This window comes from Oncorhynchus tshawytscha, linkage group LG08 (genome assembly GCF_018296145.1).
Source record: "Oncorhynchus tshawytscha isolate Ot180627B linkage group LG08, Otsh_v2.0, whole genome shotgun sequence".
NCBI lineage: Eukaryota > Metazoa > Chordata > Actinopteri > Salmoniformes > Salmonidae > Oncorhynchus > Oncorhynchus tshawytscha.
In genome coordinates, this window is record NC_056436.1 from 81,369,252 (window position 1) to 81,384,690 (window position 15,439).

General features: G+C 43.2%; 1 protein-coding gene across 1 annotated transcript in view; it reads left to right on the forward strand.

Moving 5' to 3' along the window:
• Positions 1 to 15,439, forward strand: part of atp10b (ATPase phospholipid transporting 10B) — a 108,656-nt gene that overhangs the window by 16,388 nt on the left and 76,829 nt on the right.

Genomic DNA, 15,439 nt, shown 5'->3' on the forward strand with positions numbered 1-15,439 from the left:
CTGTGTCATTATGAAAGGCCTCACTGTGTCATTATGAAAGGCCTCACTGTGTCATTATGAAAGGCCTCACTGTGTCATTATGAAAGGCCTCACTGTGTCGTTATGAAAGGCCTCACTGTGTCATTATGAAAGGCCTCACTGTGTCATTATGAAAGGCCTCACTGTGTCATTATGAAAGGCCTCACTGTGTCATTATGAAAGGCCTCACTGTGTCGTTATGAAAGGCCTCACTGTGTCATTATGAAAGGTCTCACCGTGTCATTATGAAAGGCCTCACTGTGTCATTATGAAAGGCCTCACTGTGTCATTATGAAAGGCCTCACTGTGTCATTATGAAAGGCCTCACTGTGTCATTATGAAAGGCATCACTGTGTCATTATGAAAGGCCTCACTGTGTCATTATGAAAGGCCTCACTGTGTCATTATGAAAGGCCTCACTGTGTCATTATGAAAGGCCTCACTGTGTCGTTATGAAAGGCCTCACTGTGTCATTATGAAAGGCCTCACTGTGTCATTATGAAAGGCCTCACTGTGTCATTATGAAAGGCCTCACTGTGTCGTTATGAAAGGTCTCACCGTGTCATTATGAAAGGCCTCACTGTGTCATTATGAAAGGCCTCACTGTGTCATTATGAAAGGTCTCACCGTGTCATTATGAAAGGCCTCACTGTGTCATTATGAAAGGCCTCACTGTGTCATTATGAAAGGCCTCACTGTGTCATTATGAAAGGCCTCACTGTGTCATTATGAAAGGCCTCACTGTGTCATTATGAAAGGCCTCACTGTGTCATTATGAAAGGTCTCACCGTGTCATTATGAAAGGTCTCACTGTGTCATTATGAAAGGCCTCACTGTGTCATTATGAAAGGTCTCACTGTGTCATTATGAAAGGCCTCACTGTGTCATTATGAAAGGCCTCACTGTGTCATTATGAAAGGCCTCACTGTGTCATTATGAAAGGCCTCACTGTGTCATTATGAAAGGCCTCACTGTGTCATTATGAAAGGTCTCACCGTGTCATTATGAAAGGCCTCACTGTGTCATTATGAAAGGCCTCACCGTGTCATTATGAAAGGCCTCACTGTGTCATTATGAAAGGTCTCACCGTGTCATTATGAAAGGTCTCACTGTGTCATTATGAAAGGCCTCACTGTGTCATTATGAAAGGTCTCACTGTGTCATTATGAAAGGCCTCACTGTGTCATTATGAAAGGTCTCACCGTGTCATTATGAAAGGTCTCACTGTGTCATTATGAAAGGCCTCACTGTGTCATTATGAAAGGTCTCACTGTGTCATTATGAAAGGCCTCAATGTGTCATTATGAAAGGCCTCACTGTGTCATTATGAAAGGCCTCACTGTGTCATTATGAAAGGCCTCACTGTGTCATTATGAAAGGTCTCACTGTGTCATTATGAAAGGCCTCACTGTGTCATTATGAAAGGCCTCACTGTGTCATTATGAAAGGCCTCACTGTGTCATTATGAAAGGTCTCACCGTGTCATTATGAAAGGCCTCACTGTGTCATTATGAAAGGCCTCACTGTGTCATTATGAAAGGCCTCACTGTGTCATTATGAAAGGCTCACTGTGTCACTGTGTCATTATGAAAGGTCTCACTGTGTCATTATGAAAGGTCATTATGAAAGGCCTCACTGTGTCATTATGAAAGGCCTCACTGTGTCATTATGAAAGGCCTCACTGTGTCATTATGAAAGGCCTCACTGTGTCATTATGAAAGGCCTCACTGTGTCGTTATGAAAGGCCTCGCTGTGTCATTATGAAAGGCCTCACTGTGTCATTATGAAAGGCCTCACTGTGTCATTATGAAAGGCCTCACTGTGTCATTATGAAAGGCCTCACTGTGTCATTATGAAAGGCCTCACTGTGTCGTTATGAAAGGCCTCGCTGTGTCATTATGAAAGGCCTCACTGTGTCATTATGAAAGGCCTCACTGTGTCATTATTAAAGGCCTCACTGTGTCATTATGAAAGGCCTCACTGTGTCATTATGAAAGGCCTCACTGTGTCATTATGAAAGGCCTCACTGTGTCATTATGAAAGGCCTCACTGTGTCGTTATGAAAGGCCTCACTGTGTCATTATGAAAGGCCTCACTGTGTCATTATGAAAGGCCTCACTGTGTCATTATGAAAGGCCTCACTGTGTCATTATGAAAGGCCTCACTGTGTCATTATGAAAGGCCTCACTGTGTCATTATGAAAGGTCTCACTGTGTCATTATGAAAGGCCTCACTGTGTCATTATGAAAGGCCTCACTGTGTCATTATGAAAGGCCTCACTGTGTCATTATGAAAGGCCTCACTGTGTCATTATGAAAGGCATCACTGTGTCATTATGAAAGGCCTCACTGTGTCATTATGAAAGGCCTCACTGTGTCATTATGAAAGGCCTCACTGTGTCATTATGAAAGGCCTCACTGTGTCATTATGAAAGGCCTCACTGTGTCATTATGAAAGGCCTCACTGTGTCATTATGAAAGGCCTCACTGTGTCATTATGAAAGGCCTCACTGTGTCATTATGAAAGGTCTCACCGTGTCATTATGAAAGGCCTCACTGTGTCATTATGAAAGGCCTCACTGTGTCATTATGAAAGGTCTCACTGTGTCATTATGAAAGGCCTCACTGTGTCATTATGAAAGGCCTCACTGTGTCATTATGAAAGGCCTCACTGTGTCATTATGAAAGGCCTCACTGTGTCATTATGAAAGGCCTCACTGTGTCATTATGAAAGGCCTCACTGTGTCATTATGAAAGGTCTCACCGTGTCATTATGAAAGGTCTCACTGTGTCATTATGAAAGGCCTCTGTGTCTGTGTCATTATGAAAGGTCTCACTGTGTCATTATGAAAGGCCTCACTGTGTCATTATGAAAGGCCTCACTGTGTCATTATGAAAGGCCTCACTGTGTCATTATGAAAGGCCTCACTGTGTCATTATGAAAGGCCTCACTGTGTCATTATGAAAGGTCTCACCTGTGTCATTATGAAAGGCCTCACTGTGTCATTATGAAAGGCCTCACTGTGTCATTATGAAAGGCCTCACTGTGTCATTATGAAAGGTCTCACCGTGTCATTATGAAAGGTCTCACTGTGTCATTATGAAAGGCCTCACTGTGTCATTATGAAAGGTCTCACTGTGTCATTATGAAAGGCCTCACTGTGTCATTATGAAAGGCCTCACTGTGTCATTATGAAAGGCCTCACTGTGTCATTATGAAAGGCCTCACTGTGTCATTATGAAAGGCCTCACTGTGTCATTATGAAAGGTCTCACGTGTCATTATGAAAGGCCTCACTGTGTCATTATGAAAGGCCTCACTGTGTCATTATGAAAGGCCTCACTGTGTCATTATGAAAGGTCTCACCGTGTCATTATGAAAGGCCTCACTGTGTCATTATGAAAGGCCTCACTGTGTCATTATGAAAGGCCTCACTGTGTCATTATGAAAGGCCTCACTGTGTCATTATGAAAGGTCTCACCGTGTCATTATGAAAGGCCTCACTGTGTCATCATGAAAGGCCTCACTGTGTCATTATGAAAGGCCTCACTGTGTCATTATGAAAGGCCTCACTGTGTCATTATGAAAGGCCTCACTGTGTCATTATGAAAGGCCTCACTGTGTCATTATGAAAGGCCTCACTGTGTCATTATGAAAGGTCTCACCGTGTCATTATGAAAGGCCTCACTGTGTCATTATGAAAGGCCTCACTGTGTCATTATGAAAGGCCTCACTGTGTCATTATGAAAGGCCTCACTGTGTCATTATGAAAGGTCTCACCGTGTCATTATGAAAGGCCTCACTGTGTCATTATGAAAGGCCTCACCGTGTCATTATGAAAGGCCTCACTGTGTCATTATGAAAGGCCTCACTGTGTCATTATGAAAGGCCTCACTGTGTCATTATGAAAGGCCTCACTGTGTCATTATGAAAGGCCTCACTGTGTCATTATGAAAGGCCTCACTGTGTCATTATGAAAGGCCTCACTGTGTCATTATGAAAGGCCTCACTGTGTCATTATGAAAGGCCTCACTGTGTCATTATGAAAGGCCTCACTGTGTCATTATGAAAGGCCTCACTGTGTCATTATGAAAGGCCTCACTGTGTCATTATGAAAGGCCTCACTGTGTCATTATGAAAGGCCTCACTGTGTCATTATGAAAGGCCTCACTGTGTCATTATGAAAGGCCTCACTGTGTCATTATGAAAGGCCTCACTGTGTCATTATGAAAGGCCTCACTGTGTCATTATGAAAGGCCTCACTGTGTCATTATGAAAGGCCTCACTGTGTCATTATGAAAGGTCTCACTGTGTCATTATGAAAGGCCTCACTGTGTCATTATGAAAGGCCTCACTGTGTCATTATGAAAGGCCTCACTGTGTCATTATGAAAGGCCTCACTGTGTCATTATGAAAGGTCTCACTGTGTCATTATGAAAGGCCTCACTGTGTCATTATGAAAGGCCTCACTGTGTCATTATGAAAGGCCTCACTGTGTCATTATGAAAGGCCTCACTGTGTCATTATGAAAGGCCTCACTGTGTCATTATGAAAGGCCTCACTGTGTCATTATGAAAGGCCTCACTGTGTCATTATGAAAGGCCTCACTGTGTCATTATGAAAGGCCTCACTGTGTCATTATGAAAGGCCTCACTGTGTCATTATGAAAGGCCTCACTGTGTCGTTATGAAAGGTCTCACCGTGTCATTATGAAAGGCCTCACTGTGTCATTATGAAAGGCCTCACTGTGTCATTATGAAAGGTCTCACTGTGTCATTATGAAAGGCCTCACTGTGTCATTATGAAAGGCCTCACTGTGTCATTATGAAAGGCCTCACTGTGTCATTATGAAAGGCCTCACTGTGTCATTATGAAAGGTCTCACCGTGTCATTATGAAAGGTCTCACTGTGTCATTATGAAAGGCCTCACTGTGTCATTATGAAAGGTCTCACTGTGTCATTATGAAAGGCCTCACTGTGTCATTATGAAAGGCCTCACTGTGTCATTATGAAAGGCCTCACTGTGTCATTATGAAAGGCCTCACTGTGTCATTATGAAAGGTCTCACTGTGTCATTATGAAAGGCCTCACTGTGTCATTATGAAAGGCCTCACTGTGTCATTATGAAAGGCCTCACTGTGTCATTATGAAAGGCCTCACTGTGTCATTATGAAAGGTCTCACCGTGTCATTATGAAAGGCCTCACTGTGTCATCATGAAAGGCCTCACTGTGTCATTATGAAAGGCCTCACTGTGTCATTATGAAAGGCCTCACTGTGTCATTATGAAAGGCCTCACTGTGTCATTATGAAAGGCCTCACTGTGTCATTATGAAAGGCCTCACTGTGTCATTATGAAAGGTCTCACCGTGTCATTATGAAAGGCCTCACTGTGTCATTATGAAAGGCCTCACTGTGTCATTATGAAAGGCCTCACTGTGTCATTATGAAAGGCCTCACTGTGTCATTATGAAAGGTCTCACCGTGTCATTATGAAAGGCCTCACTGTGTCATTATGAAAGGCCTCACTGTGTCATTATGAAAGGCCTCACTGTGTCATTATGAAAGGCCTCACTGTGTCATTATGAAAGGCCTCACTGTGTCATTATGAAAGGCCTCACTGTGTCATTATGAAAGGCCTCACTGTGTCATTATGAAAGGCCTCACTGTGTCATTATGAAAGGCCTCACTGTGTCATTATGAAAGGCCTCACTGTGTCATTATGAAAGGCCTCACTGTGTCATTATGAAAGGTCTCACCGTGTCATTATGAAAGGCCTCACTGTGTCATTATGAAAGGCCTCACTGTGTCATTATGAAAGGTCTCACTGTGTGTCATTATGAAAGGCCTCACTGTGTCATTATGAAAGGCCTCACTGTGTCATTATGAAAGGCCTCACTGTGTCATTATGAAAGGCCTCACTGTGTCATTATGAAAGGTCTCACTGTGTCATTATGAAAGGTCTCACTGTGTCATTATGAAAGGCCTCACTGTGTCATTATGAAAGGTCTCACTGTGTCATTATGAAAGGCCTCACTGTGTCATTATGAAAGGCCTCACTGTGTCATTATGAAAGGCCTCACTGTGTCATTATGAAAGGCCTCACTGTGTCATTATGAAAGGCCTCACTGTGTCATTATGAAAGGTCTCACCGTGTCATTATGAAAGGCCTCACTGTGTCATTATGAAAGGCCTCACTGTGTCATTATGAAAGGCCTCACTGTGTCATTATGAAAGGTCTCACTGTGTCATTATGAAAGGCCTCACTGTGTCATTATGAAAGGCCTCACTGTGTCATTATGAAAGGCCTCACTGTGTCATTATGAAAGGCCTCACTGTGTCATTATGAAAGGCCTCACTGTGTCATTATGAAAGGCCTCACTGTGTCATTATGAAAGGCCTCACTGTGTCATTATGAAAGGCCTCACTGTGTCATTATGAAAGGCCTCACTGTGTCATTATGAAAGGCCTCACTGTGTCATTATGAAAGGCCTCACTGTGTCATTATGAAAGGTCTCACTGTGTCATTATGAAAGGCCTCACTGTGTCATTATGAAAGGCCTCACTGTGTCATTATGAAAGGCCTCACTGTGTCATTATGAAAGGCCTCACTGTGTCATTATGAAAGGCCTCACTGTGTCATTATGAAAGGTCTCACCGTGTCATTATGAAAGGCCTCACTGTGTCATCATGAAAGGCCTCACTGTGTCATTATGAAAGGCCTCACTGTGTCATTATGAAAGGCCTCACTGTGTCATTATGAAAGGCCTCACTGTGTCATTATGAAAGGCCTCACTGTGTCATTATGAAAGGCCTCACTGTGTCATTATGAAAGGTCTCACCGTGTCATTATGAAAGGCCTCACTGTGTCATTATGAAAGGCCTCACTGTGTCATTATGAAAGGCCTCACTGTGTCATTATGAAAGGTCTCACCGTGTCATTATGAAAGGCCTCACTGTGTCATTATGAAAGGCCTCACTGTGTCATTATGAAAGGCCTCACTGTGTCATTATGAAAGGCCTCACTGTGTCATTATGAAAGGTCTCACTGTGTCATTATGAAAGGCCTCACTGTGTCATTATGAAAGGCCTCACTGTGTCATTATGAAAGGCCTCACTGTGTCATTATGAAAGGCCTCACTGTGTCATTATGAATGAAAGGCCTCACTGTGTCATTATGAAAGGTCTCACCGTGTCATTATGAAAGGCCTCACTGTGTCATTATGAAAGGCCTCACTGTGTCATTATGAAAGGTCTCACTGTGTCATTATGAAAGGCCTCACTGTGTCAGGTCTCACTGTGTCATTATGAAAGGCCTCACTGAGTCATTATGAAAGGTCTCACCGTGTCATTATGAAAGGTCTCACTGTGTCATTATGAAAGGTCTCACTGTGTCATTATGAAAGGCCTCACTGTGTCATTATGAAAGGTCTCACTGTGTCATTATGAAAGGCCTCACTGTGTCATTATGAAAGGCCTCACTGTGTCATTATGAAAGGTCTCACTGTGTCATTATGAAAGGCCTCACTGTGTCATTATGAAAGGCCTCACTGAGTCATTATGAAAGGCCTCACTGTGTCATTATGAAAGGCCTCACTGTGTCATTATGAAAGGTCTCACTGTGTCATTATGAAAGGCCTCACTGTGTCATTATGAAAGGTCTCACTGTGTCATTATGAAAGGCCTCACTGTGTCATTATGAAAGGCCTCACTGTGTCATTATGAAAGGCCTCACTGTGTCATTATGAAAGGTCTCACTGTGTCATTATGAAAGGCCTCACTGTGTCGTTATGAAAGGCCTCACTGTGTCATTATGAAAGGCCTCACTGTGTCATTATGAAAGGTCTCACTGTGTCATTATGAAAGGCCTCACTGTGTCATTATGAAAGGCCTCACTGTGTCATTATGAAAGGCCTCACTGTGTCATTATGAAAGGCCTCACTGTGTCATTATGAAAGGTCTCACTGTGTCATTATGAAAGGTCTCACTGTGTCATTATGAAAGGCCTCACTGTGTCATTATGAAAAGGCCTCACTGTGTCATTATGAAAGGCCTCACTGTGTCATTATGAAAGGTCTCACTGTGTCATTATGAAAGGTCTCACTGTGTCATTATGAAAGGCCTCACTGTGTCATTATGAAAGGTCTCACTGTGTCATTATGAAAGGCCTCACTGTGTCATTATGAAAGGCCTCACTGTGTCATTATGAAAGGTCTCACCGTGTCATTATGAAAGGCCTCACTGTGTCATTATGAAAGGCCTCACTGTGTCATTATGAAAGGCCTCACTGTGTCATTATGAAAGGCCTCACTGTGTCATTATGAAAGGCCTCACTGTGTCATTATGAAAGGCCTCACTGTGTCATTATGAAAGGCCTCACTGTGTCATTATGAAAGGCCTCACTGTGTCATTATGAAAGGCCTCACTGTGTCATTATGAAAGGCCTCACTGTGTCATTATGAAAGGCCTCACTGTGTCATTATGAAAGGCCTCACTGTGTCATTATGAAAGGCCTCACTGTGTCATTATGAAAGGCCTCACTGTGTCATTATGAAAGGCCTCGCTGTGTCATTATGAAAGGCCTCACTGTGTCATTATGAAAGGCCTCACTGTGTCATTATGAAAGGCCTCACTGTGTCATTATGAAAGGCCTCACTGTGTCATTATGAAAGGTCTCACCGTGTCATTATGAAAGGCCTCACTGTGTCATTATGAAAGGCCTCACTGTGTCATTATGAAAGGCCTCACTGTGTCATTATGAAAGGTCTCACTGTGTCATTATGAAAGGTCTCACTGTGTCATTATGAAAGGCCTCACTGTGTCATTATGAAAGGCCTCACTGTGTCATTATGAAAGGCCTCACTGTGTCATTATGAAAGGCCTCACTGTGTCATTATGAAAGGCCTCACTGTGTCATTATGAAAGGCCTCACTGTGTCATTATGAAAGGCCTCACTGTGTCATTATGAAAGGTCTCACTGTGTCATTATGAAAGGCCTCACTGTGTCATTATGAAAGGCCTCACTGTGTCATTATGAAAGGCCTCACTGTGTCATTATGAAAGGCCTCACTGTGTCATTATGAAAGGTCTCACTGTGTCATTATGAAAGGCCTCACTGTGTCATTATGAAAGGCCTCACTGTGTCATTATGAAAGGCCTCACTGTGTCATTATGAAAGGCCTCACTGTGTCATTATGAAAGGCCTCACTGTGTCATTATGAAAGGCCTCACTGTGTCATTATGAAAGGCCTCACTGTGTCATTATGAAAGGCCTCACTGTGTCATTATGAAAGGCCTCACTGTGTCATTATGAAAGGCCTCACTGTGTCATTATGAAAGGCCTCACTGTGTCATTATGAAAGGTCTCACCGTGTCATTATGAAAGGCCTCACTGTGTCATTATGAAAGGCCTCACTGTGTCATTATGAAAGGTCTCACTGTGTCATTATGAAAGGCCTCACTGTGTCATTATGAAAGGCCTCACTGTGTCATTATGAAAGGCCTCACTGTGTCATTATGAAAGGCCTCACTGTGTCATTATGAAAGGTCTCACTGTGTCATTATGAAAGGCCTCACTGTGTCATTATGAAAGGCCTCACTGTGTCATTATGAAAGGTCTCACTGTGTCATTATGAAAGGCCTCACTGTGTCATTATGAAAGGCCTCACTGTGTCATTATGAAAGGCCTCACTGTGTCATTATGAAAGGCCTCACTGTGTCATTATGAAAGGCCTCACTGTGTCATTATGAAAGGTCTCACTGTGTCATTATGAAAGGCCTCACTGTGTCATTATGAAAGGCCTCACTGTGTCATTATGAAAGGCCTCACTGTGTCATTATGAAAGGTCTCACTGTGTCATTATGAAAGGCCTCACTGTGTCATTATGAAAGGCCTCCTGTGTCACTGTGTCATTATGAAAGGTCTCACTGTGTCATTATGAAAGGCCTCACTGTGTCATTATGAAAGGTCTCACTGTGTCATTATGAAAGGCCTCACTGTGTCATTATGAAAGGCCTCACTGAGTCATTATGAAAGGCCTCACTGTGTCATTATGAAAGGCCTCACTGAGTCATTATGAAAGGTCTCACCGTGTCATTATGAAAGGCCTCACTGTGTCATTATGAAAGGTCTCACTGTGTCATTATGAAAGGCCTCACTGTGTCATTATGAAAGGCCTCACTGTGTCATTATGAAAGGCCTCACTGAGTCATTATGAAAGGTCTCACCGTGTCATTATGAAAGGCCTCACTGTGTCGTTATGAAAGGCCTCACTGTGTCATTATGAAGGCCTCACTGTGTCATTATGGCCTCACTGTGTCATTATGAAAGGTCTCACTGTGTCATTATGAAAGGCCTCACTGTGTCATTATGAAAGGCCTCACTGTGTCATTATGAAAGGCCTCACTGTGTCATTATGAAAGGCCTCACTGTGTCATTATGAAAGGTCTCACCGTGTCATTATGAAAGGTCTCACTGTGTCATTATGAAAGGCCTCACTGTGTCATTATGAAAGGCCTCACTGTGTCATTATGAAAGGCCTCACTGTGTCATTATGAATGAAAGGTCTCACGTGTCATTATGAAAGGTCTCACTGTGTCATTATGAAAGGCCTCACTGTGTCATTATGAAAGGTCTCACTGTGTCATTATGAAAGGCCTCACTGTGTCATTATGAAAGGCCTCACTGTGTCATTATGAAAGGTCTCACCGTGTCATTATGAAAGGCCTCACTGTGTCATCATGAAAGGCCTCACTGTGTCATTATGAAAGGCCTCACTGTGTCATTATGAAAGGCCTCACTGTGTCATTATGAAAGGCCTCACTGTGTCATTATGAAAGGCCTCACTGTGTCATTATGAAAGGCCTCACTGTGTCATTATGAAAGGCCTCACTGTGTCATTATGAAAGGCCTCACTGTGTCATTATGAAAGGCCTCACTGTGTCATTATGAAAGGCCTCACTGTGTCATTATGAAAGGCCTCACTGTGTCATTATGAAAGGCCTCACTGTGTCGTTATGAAAGGCCTCACTGTGTCATTATGAAAGGCCTCGCTGTGTCATTATGAAAGGCCTCACTGTGTCGTTATGAAAGGCCTCACTGTGTCATTATGAAAGGCCTCACTGTGTCATTATGAAAGGCCTCACTGTGTCATTATGAAAGGTCTCACCGTGTCATTATGAAAGGCCTCACTGTGTCATTATGAAAGGCCTCACTGTGTCATTATGAAAGGCCTCACTGTGTCATTATGAAAGGCCTCACTGTGTCATTATGAAAGGTCTCACCGTGTCATTATGAAAGGCCTCACTGTGTCATCATGAAAGGCCTCACTGTGTCATTATGAAAGGCCTCACTGTGTCATTATGAAAGGCCTCACTGTGTCATTATGAAAGGCCTCACTGTGTCATTATGAAAGGCCTCACTGTGTCATTATGAAAGGCCTCACTGTGTCATTATGAAAGGTCTCACCGTGTCATTATGAAAGGCCTCACTGTGTCATTATGAAAGGCCTCACTGTGTCATTATGAAAGGCCTCACTGTGTCATTATGAAAGGCCTCACTGTGTCATTATGAAAGGTCTCACCGTGTCATTATGAAAGGCCTCACTGTGTCATTATGAAAGGCCTCACTGTGTCATTATGAAAGGCCTAACTGTGTCATTATGAAAGGCCTCACTGTGTCATTATGAAAGGCCTCACTGTGTCATTATGAAAGGCCTCACTGTGTCGTTATGAAAGGCCTCACTGTGTCATTATGAAAGGCCTCACTGTGTCATTATGAAAGGCCTCACTGTGTCATTATGAAAGGCCTCACTGTGTCATTATGAAAGGCCTCACTGTGTCGTTATGAAAGGTCTCACCGTGTCATTATGAAAGGCCTCACTGTGTCATTATGAAAGGCCTCACTGTGTCATTATGAAAGGTCTCACCGTGTCATTATGAAAGGCCTCACTGTGTCATTATGAAAGGCCTCACTGTGTCATTATGAAAGGCCTCACTGTGTCATTATGAAAGGCCTCACTGTGTCATTATGAAAGGTCTCACCGTGTCATTATGAAAGGTCTCACTGTGTCATTATGAAAGGCCTCACTGTGTCATTATGAAAGGTCTCACTGTGTCATTATGAAAGGCCTCACTGTGTCATTATGAAAGGCCTCACTGTGTCATTATGAAAGGCCTCACTGTGTCATTATGAAAGGCCTCACTGTGTCATTATGAAAGGCCTCACTGTGTCATTATGAAAGGTCTCACCGTGTCATTATGAAAGGCCTCACTGTGTCATTATGAAAGGCCTCACTGTGTCATTATGAAAGGCCTCACTGTGTCATTATGAAAGGTCTCACCGTGTCATTATGAAAGGTCTCAATGTGTCATTATGAAAGGCCTCACTGTGTCATTATGAAAGGTCTCACTGTGTCATTATGAAAGGCCTCACTGTGTCATTATGAAAGGCCTCACTGTGTCATTATGAAAGGCCTCACTGTGTCATTATGAAAGGCCTCACTGTGTCATTATGAAAGGCCTCACTGTGTCATTATGAAAGGTCTCACCGTGTCATTATGAAAGGCCTCACTGTGTCATTATGAAAGGCCTCACTGTGTCATTATGAAAGGCCTCACTGTGTCATTATGAAAGGTCTCACTGTGTCATTATGAAAGGCCTCACTGTGTCATTATGAAAGGCCTCACTGTGTCATTATGAAAGGCCTCACTGTGTCATTATGAAAGGCCTCACTGTGTCATTATGAAAGGTCTCACTGTGTCATTATGAAAGGCCTCACTGTGTCATCATGAAAGGCCTCACTGTGTCATTATGAAAGGCCTCACTGTGTCATTATGAAAGGCCTCACTGTGTCATTATGAAAGGCCTCACTGTGTCATTATGAAAGGCCTCACTGTGTCATTATGAAAGGCCTCACTGTGTCATTATGAAAGGTCTCACCGTGTCATTATGAAAGGCCTCACTGTGTCATTATGAAAGGCCTCACTGTGTCATTATGAAAGGCCTCACTGTGTCATTATGAAAGGTCTCACCGTGTCATTATGAAAGGCCTCACTGTGTCATTATGAAAGGCCTCACTGTGTCATTATGAAAGGCCTCACTGTGTCATTATGAAAGGCCTCACTGTGTCATTATGAAAGGTCTCACTGTGTCATTATGAAAGGCCTCACTGTGTCATTATGAAAGGCCTCACTGTGTCATTATGAAAGGCCTCACTGTGTCGTTATGAAAGGCCTCGCTGTGTCATTATGAAAGGCCTCACTGTGTCATTATGAAAGGTCTCACCGTGTCATTATGAAAGGCCTCACTGTGTCATTATGAAAGGTCTCACTGTGTCATTATGAAAGGTCTCACTGTGTCATTATGAAAGGTCTCACTGTGTCATTATGAAAGGCCTCACTGAGTCATTATGAAAGGTCTCACCGTGTCATTATGAAAGGTCTCACTGTGTCATTATGAAAGGTCTCACTGTGTCATTATGAAAGGCCTCACTGAGTCATTATGAAAGGTCTCACCGTGTCATTATGAAAGGCCTCACTGTGTCATTATGAAAGGCCTCACCTGTGTCATTATGAAAGGTCTCACTGTGTCATTATGAAAGGCCTCACTGTGTCATTATGAAAGGCCTCACTGAGTCATTATGAAAGGCCTCACTGTGTCATTATGAAAGGCCTCACTGAGTCATTATGAAAGGTCTCACCGTGTCATTATGAAAGGCCTCACTGTGTCATTATGAAAGGTCTCACTGTGTCATTATGAAAGGCCTCACTGTGTCATTATGAAAGGCCTCACTGTGTCATTATGAAAGGCCTCACTGAGTCATTATGAAAGGTCTCACCGTGTCATTATGAAAGGCCTCACTGTGTCGTTATGAAAGGCCTCACTGTGTCATTATGAAAGGCCTCACTGTGTCATTATGAAAGGTCTCACCGTGTCATTATGAAAGGCCTCACTGTGTCATTATGAAAGGCCTCACTGTGTCATTATGAAAGGCCTCACTGTGTAATTATGAAAGGCCTCACTGTGTCATTATGAAAGGTCTCACCGTGTCATTATGAAAGGTCTCACTGTGTCATTATGAAAGGCCTCACTGTGTCATTATGAAAGGCCTCACTGTGTCATTATGAAAGGCCTCACTGTGTCATTATGAAAGGTCTCACCGTGTCATTATGAAAGGTCTCACTGTGTCATTATGAAAGGCCTCACTGTGTCATTATGAAAGGTCTCACTGTGTCATTATGAAAGGCCTCACTGTGTCATTATGAAAGGCCTCACTGTGTCATTATGAAAGGTCTCACCGTGTCATTATGAAAGGCCTCACTGTGTCATCATGAAAGGCCTCACTGTGTCATTATGAAAGGCCTCACTGTGTCATTATGAAAGGCCTCACTGTGTCATTATGAAAGGCCTCACTGTGTCATTATGAAAGGCCTCACTGTGTCATTATGAAAGGCCTCACTGTGTCATTATGAAAGGCCTCACCGTGTCATTATGAAAGGCCTCACTGTGTCGTTATGAAAGGCCTCGCTGTGTCATTATGAAAGGCCTCGCTGTGTCATTATGAAAGGCCTCACTGTGTCATTATGAAAGGCCTCACTGTGTCATTATGAAAGGCCTCACTGTGTCATTATGAAGGCCTCACATTCATGAAAGGCCTCACTGTGTCATTCTGAAAGGCCTCACTGTGTCATTATGAAAGGCCTCACTGTGTCATTATGAAAGGCCTCACTGTGTCATTATGAAAGGCCTCACTGTGTCATTATGAAAGGCCTCACTGTGTCATTATGAAAGGCCTCACTGTGTCATTATGAAAGGCCTCACTGTGTCATTATGAAGGCCTCACTGTGTCATTATGAAAGGCCTCACTGTGTCATTCTGAAAGGCCTCGCTGTGTCATTATGAAAGGCCTCACTGTGTCATTATGAAAGGCCTCACTGTGTCATTATGAAAGGTCTCACCGTGTCATTATGAAAGGCCTCACTGTGTCATTATGAAAGGCCTCACTGTGTCATTATGAAAGGCCTCACTGTGTCATTCTGAAAGGCCTCACTGTGTGAAAGGCCTCATGTCATGAAAGGCCTGTGTCATTATGAAAGGCCTCACTGTGTCATTATGAAAGGCCTCACTGTGTCATTATGAAAGGCCTCACTGTGTCATTATGAAAGGCCTCCTGTGTCATTATGAAAGGCCTCACTGTGTCATTATGAAAGGCCTCACTGTGTCATTATGAAAGGCCTCACTGTGTCATTATGAAAGGCCTCACTGTGTCATTATGAAAGGCCTCACTGTGTCATTATGAAAGGCCTCACTGTGTCATTATGAAAGGCCTCACTGTGTCATTATGAAAGGCCTCACTGTGTCATTCATTATGAAAGGCCTCACTGTGAAAGGCCTCACTGTGTCATTATGAAAGGCCTCACTGTG